This window comes from Fukomys damarensis, unplaced genomic scaffold (genome assembly GCF_012274545.1).
Source record: "Fukomys damarensis isolate Sample0158 unplaced genomic scaffold, DMR_v1.0_HiC HiC_scaffold_22, whole genome shotgun sequence".
In the NCBI taxonomy this organism is placed as follows: Eukaryota; Metazoa; Chordata; class Mammalia; order Rodentia; family Bathyergidae; genus Fukomys; species Fukomys damarensis.
In genome coordinates this window covers 14,044,221-14,050,928 of record NW_022900934.1, presented here as the reverse complement: position 1 = coordinate 14,050,928, position 6,708 = coordinate 14,044,221, and the positions used below count along the sequence as shown (strand labels likewise).

General features: G+C 39.7%; 1 protein-coding gene across 2 annotated transcripts in view; it reads right to left on the bottom strand.

Annotated features, from left to right (window-relative positions):
• Positions 1-6,681, bottom strand: part of Ncoa5 (nuclear receptor coactivator 5) — a 34,449-nt gene extending 27,768 nt beyond the window's left edge. The window contains exon 1 of one of the 2 annotated variants that reach the window (XM_033767066.1): positions 6,587-6,681. The gene's annotated coding sequence lies outside the window, so the exon portion shown is untranslated. The remainder of the gene's footprint in view (positions 1-6,586) is intronic. The other variant, XM_010626207.3, reaches the window with a different exon arrangement.
• Between the last annotated feature and the right edge of the window lie 27 nt (positions 6,682-6,708).

Here is a 6,708-nt window from a genome sequence, read left to right as displayed (position 1 = left end):
GGGAGGGAGAGGGGGGGGGGGGGGGGGCAGGAGAGAATGTGTGTGTGGTGGTGAAGGAGGCAGGGAAGGCCTGAAAATAACATTAAACTGGAAGCTGAGGGATGGGTAGTTTATCAGAAAGAGAAAGTCATTCCAGCACATGCACAGGTGAAAGAATGGTGTGAAGGACACAGTAAATTAGAAAAATACAGAAAGTTTAGTACTGGGAACGTGGAGGTAGGAGAAAGAGAGGAATGACAGATGAGAGTTAGACTAGTTCTAGACTGAGAAATATTTTGCTATGTTAAAGGAATTGGTGGTAAGAGGACCTGTTAGGAGGGTATGAACCGAACTTCCATAAGCAAAGTCAAATTAACAAAGCTTTACTGTACAGATATTATCCTAAAAAGGGGGAAGCATTTCAACCTAAGACATTGAAAATATTACCCATTACAGTAATGTTCTTCAACAACCGCTGGTTTGACACTGAAGCAACAGGTTGGAGGAAATTACAGAAAGGGCACAATTTTATCTTCAATAAAGGGCTACAAAATGGCCAGATGGCCAGAGGAGTCAGTAATTAATAGTCAACAACCCATTAATCCAATCTACTGTTCAGAAATAAAGGCAACAAAACACTTTTAATTTTCGTAATATCCTTTAAAAAATCATAGCAAAAAAGTTAAACCAAAAAATTCACCATTTTCCCTCCTTCCCTTCTAGAGCTAGGGATGGAACCTAAGACCTCAAAAATACTAGGTAAGTATCTTAGCACTGAGCTACATTTCCAGCTATCTTAAATATTTTTTAAGTGTACTGTTCAGTAGTGTCAAGTATATCCACACTGCTGTGCAAGAGTGCTCCAAATGTTTTCATTTTACAAAAGTGAAACTCTATAATCATTAAACAACTTCCCATTTCTGTGAATATGTGTATCATATTTCCTTAATGAAGACCTATCAGCACTGCCTAGAAGACAGTTAAAAACCAAATTTCCAGTCTGTCTCAAATTCACACAGAATATAAATATTGAGTCTAGGAATCTGTATTTTAACAAACTTCTTGGAAGATATCTGGGACCTACTACTCTATAAAATCTATTTATTCCTTTAGCTCATACATCATAATATATCATATAATTTTATGCCCTGCACTGTAGAAATCTTCCTAAACTCATGTTAAAGAGGAAAGAATTTGTTACAAAGGAAATGTCATGACAGTGGCTAAAATCTACAAATATTATCCCTGAAAACAGTATAAAAAGTAAAACTACACTATTACCTCCAAAGCAAATGGAATCATCAACCAACTTTCAAGACCTCTAAGGTTAATAATAATATGCAATTTTAAGGTCACTGTTCTTTCACAGGAAGTGTGCCATCTACCACTTCTTTTTCATTTCATTTGATCATTTAAAAAGTTAAAAGTTAAGCTTCTTCCAATTACCTACTTACAGAAAGACAGGAAAAAGACTACTGTGACTTTTCTTGCAGCATAAGGAATTAAACCTGGGCACTCTACCACTGAACTACATCCCTAGTCCTTTTTATATTTTGAGACAGGAATTTATCAAGTTTCTCAGTCCTCCTGCCTCCCAGGTGGCTGGGATTGTTAAATGTGTGCCACCACACCCAGATTGATTGATTGATTGATTTGTACCAGGGCTGGAACTTGGGACCTTATGCTTGTGAGGCAGGTGGTGGAACCACTGAGCTAAATCCCCAGCCTGAGACTATCATTTTTTGATAGCATACTATCCACTTTTTTTTTTGGCTCATGAAGGGCAAACTGTCAAAGTTAGCAGTATTTTGCTCCTAGGGGCAGAAGTATTGCTTTTTCTTTGAAGCATTTTGTTTTCATATCTAAATGCAAATCTTTGCCAAAAAAGAAAAATGGCCACACATAATTTCACATTCACACCATTAAAAAGCAAAATGGAACAAATCTAAGGTTAATAAGCAGGTCATGAAACCTTGGTAGATATGCTTTCTTTGCTCTGAAGAGGTAAAAGTATTCTAATGATGTGAATGGAGGGAATTAAAATATTAAAAGCTTCTCAGATATTCTAAGTATTTCTATTATCTCTACTTCAAACTATGCACTTGGTCTGAGCTAAATGGTCAAGAAGAGGGCTAGTTTAAACTATTAAGCCAAAAACATTTACAGTTAAGGTCTTGCTTAAAACAGATCCAACAATAAAGTACAGCTGTCAATGACAATTAGTAATTTGAGATATGATTAGATTAGTTTTAGAATCTGCTTTTTCTATTTCCAGTGAAAACTCAGTTTAAAAAAAAGTACTATTATCACTAGCTCTCCAACTGACTGTTGAAATTCAGATCATCTGGATCCCACCTCTAGAGACTTGCCAGTTGGGAGAGAAGGATAAAGAACTGCACCCAAGAATCCATACCTTCAACTTGTTTTGGTAACTTGGACTGAATTTCTTTGGGATCAGAACTTTTAATTTTTTTTTAGTGCTAGGAATTGAATCCAGGGCTTTACCTGTGCTAGGCAAGTGTTCTACTATTGAGATATAGTCCAATCCAGGGATCAGATATTTATAAATGTCGTCTTAAGGACGTTTCCCAAAGGCTGCAAAAGGTTCACTTGAAAACAACTGATTTTGTTGTTTTGGCACTAGGGATGGAACTCCGGACCTTGCGCTTGTGAGGCAGGAGGTGGAACCACTGAGCTAAATCCCCAGCCCTCAGTTAAAAATATTTACGGCTACTTTTAAGGTTTTATTAGAATCCTGTTTTCCTAATTTTTCCTTCTGGACATTAAAAATAATTTAAAAAGGGGCCAGGGATTTAGCTCAGTAGTTCCATCACCTGCCTTGCAAGTGAAAGGTCCTGAGATCGATCCCTGGCACATTAAAAAAAAAAGAAAGATGGGCTGGGGATTTAGCTCAGCGGTTCGGTGGCCTGCCTTGCAACCGCAAGGACTTGAGTTCAATCCCCGGCACCAAAAAAACAAAAAAACACCAAAAACCAAAAACCAAACAAACAAAAAAAGATTAAAAATAAACATATCACTTCATCTTAAGTATGTTATTACTATTTCTCTCTCCAGTTGCATAATTATGTGTATTCAAAATCAAATTGCTTCTAATTTGAAATTCTCAGTATTTTGCCCACTAGCTACATAACCAACCTAATTATCAGTAGTTCAATCATTCCACAGCCAAACCTTAGACAGTAAAGCTGAAGATATAAGAACTCAGTTATTCAATGCAATTTAATTTTTATTTTTTAATTTTTTCAGTATTTACTGAGTTTATTGGTACCTTTTAGGTACAGAGTACAGTTACACTCTTCATTGGGATCTTGTACCTTTACATGACATATCTTGGTTCTCCTTTTTCCCCATACCCTTGTCCTCCTTTCACCCCGCCTCCACTGTCCCCTATTTACAAAGACTTCATTTCTATTTTTCCTTTTCTCATATTTTTTCTATTCCCTTATTTCCTTTCCCACTTCCTCTTCAATGCAATTTAAACTGTACAATTCTTGCCTAAAGTCACCTAGTTTTTATATAAGTCAACAGTATTTTGAATACGAAATAAACAGAAAAAAAGTCCAGTCCTATGGTCTGAAAAAGTTCTGATTCTTATGAGAGAATTTATTTTCTTAACATAAAATTGTTCGTTGGCCTATTAACTCTCTTTAGTGATAGGATAAAGAATGAAAATGACCATTGCTATAAATATTCATATCTAGTAAAGCCACCATTTCAAAAGCAGCAGGCATACTCTGGTAGTAAACATTTATCTGTCAGTAGGTATACTTCCTGAATGTTTTGCTGCTTCAGACAGTAGCCTTACCCAGTTCCTTTAATTAATGCCTCTCATTAATAAGGATTATTTTCTGTTGGGCACTGCCCTTTTAACTCCATGACAGTTAACTTTGTTGATAAAACACATGGTACAAAAAGGAAACAGTGTAGGAGAAAGAGTAGTCAGTTTAGGGGCATGCTATCACCTCAAGATGTTCAAGGGAGGATAGTGTGAGAAAGCATAATGAACTAGTCCTCTCTTGGGCATCTACACTGCACATGTTTAGCACATAAAAGCCTTTAAGATGTAGAGTGACGTCACCACTGAACCTCAACGTTTCCCAATTCTGTTTGAGCACAGTATCTTTTATCTCCAACACATAGCTAAATATATGTTCTTGGGCAAGAAATCTAATCTCTTTGAGCTGTTGTTCCTTATGTGCAGAAAACATGTAGTACTAGTGTACCTATCCCCTAAGATGACTGGTAGGAGTAAATGGATTGGTACTTATCATATGCATGGCTAGGCGTATGTTACCTTACTAAGAGTAACAATAAATTTAGGAGTAGATGTTACATTGTTCCTATGGGGGCCCAAAAAAGAGAATAAGGTAAACTGAAGGGAGTACAAAATTAAATGTATTTTCTCCAAAGGTTTTCCAGTTTTGTTTTGTTTTGAGCCAGCGTCTTGCTAAATTGCTCAGGCTAGACCCAAACTTATGATCCTCTTGCTTCAGCATCCTGAGGCTACACCTGTCCCACCTTAAGGTTTTTCCACTTCTAAAAGCACAACCAAACTCTGAGTAGTAACTAGCTTACAATAATTTTGAGTAGTAACTACCTTACAAAGGCACTGCCATCTACAGGAATAGACAGGCAATGGTTATTTGAAAATGAAGTTTTAAACCATCAGTCTCATGAGACTTCTAAAATCTTTCCAAAAGATGTTTATTTTTAGCTTTTGAGCACTAGTAGATGAGGCTTCATTTGATGAAATTATGAAATTGACACCTGAGTGAAATCAAATTGCCCTATCTCCTCTACACAGGCTTAGAAATTTGAAGAAAACAACTTTAACCTTAAGTAAGCTCTATACTGTTATATTACCAAGGTAAAATATAGACTATTCCTTAAAAACAAACAAACAAACAAACATGGTTTTTGTTTTTTTACAGCTTTTAGTTGTGGTGAGGTGGCCCAAATGGCCTTAGCTGATCTTTCTGAATTTCCTTTCAACAAATTAAATAAATCTACCCTCACACTTAAAAAAACAGAACTTGTGAACAGACTATTACTTATTTATAAATAAATGAAGCCTCCTTTAAAAATGTGGTGTTCACAAGCATGCAGGAAGAAGCAGCCTGCACCTAAAAAAATTATTTCCATCGAGCCTTGCAATATGGTTTCTCTACCACATTCTAGAAGGAAAATCAGTTTCAATGTCAGAGGTTTCAAAGACTATCTATCTGGAGGATGACAGATGAGTTGAAGGACAGGCAGAGAAACTAGAACGAAAAAATCGACAGGTAGCAAATAGCCAAGTGATCATCAACCCCCAAAATGCAAACCTTGGGCTTTACAGGGTTCCAAAAAATTAACACAAAGGTAGTTTTCACATTCAAACTGACTCATACCAGAAAACATGAGAGTTGTCAAAATCCAAAAAGGCTCGATCAGCGTTTTCAGAAACACCTTTTTATGAACTGTCAGGTGGCTAACACATCACAAAACTATAAGAAAACCGAGAAGGCACAACGGATGCAATTAAGTGGATAGCTTTTGCAGTTTCCCAGACTAATGCTTATAAGTCAATAATGAGAACAGTTGACAACGAGAAAGCTTACATATTAATTTATCATCCCTGAAGATCCCAGGGCATTTGCACGGGATCTGCTAGGCCGCAGAGAAAAATTCTGTGCAGAGTGAAAGCCAGATGGATATTTAACCCCGTATTCCTAGGGCAACGTTTCCCAAAGTGTGGAATGCAAAATAACTTCAGGAAGAACAAGGACGCAGTTTAATAGACAAGTATTTATTTTTTTTGAGCATTAGAAAAGTAATTGGCTTTCCATGATATGGCTTGTGATTGAGGTTTTCGCTAAATAAACAAATGCATTTAAGAAGGAGAGGGAAAATAAATTAAATTAAAACCCCCTGGTAAATAGTACACATGGTACACGGACATAAAAGGTGCAACGCTTGTGACTAAAAACTGAGGAAATGCCGCAATAAGAAACGCTCCCTGGACCGTTACTGGGAAACGGAAAGTGCCCGTATCAGGACCCTGGAAAGCCAGCCGGTTCGGACGCTAGCTAGCTCGGTCACTCATTTCCAGGCGACCTCGGACCCGGATTTTCTCCGTGTTCACTGGGCCTGGGGTCCGCGTCAGTTACAGGGGAGGAATGTCACACGACCAGGGGACATCTCGAGGACGCGATTAGGGGGTCGCGAGGCAGCGGCGACTGGGGACAGCGCTCCGTACACCACCGCACGCCGGGGAGAAAACGCCCGCGAGACCGGCCGCCTCGGCGCGGGTTCGAATCCAACTCGGCTGCGCCACCGACTTGCTGAGGACCCGCAAGAGAACGACTTCACCGATTCGAGAAAGGGTGCGGGGTGCGCGGCCCTACCCTAGAGAAAAGGGGTCGCGAGGCAGCGGCGACTGGGGACAGCGCTCCGTACACCACCGCACGCCGGGGAGAAAACGCCCGCGAGACCGGCCGCCTCGGCGCGGGTTCGAATCCAACTCGGCTGCGCCACCGACTTGCTGAGGACCCGCAAGAGAACGACTTCACCGATTCGAGAAAGGGTGCGGGGTGCGCGGCCCTACCCTAGAGAAAAGAGTCGGGGCTCTCTATTCGACGGTTTGCGCACAGACTCGCGGTACTGTGGACCCCAGCCCACCAACGGCAGCCCGCCTGGCCAGGTCTGGGCCTGACAAGAGCCGGAGGC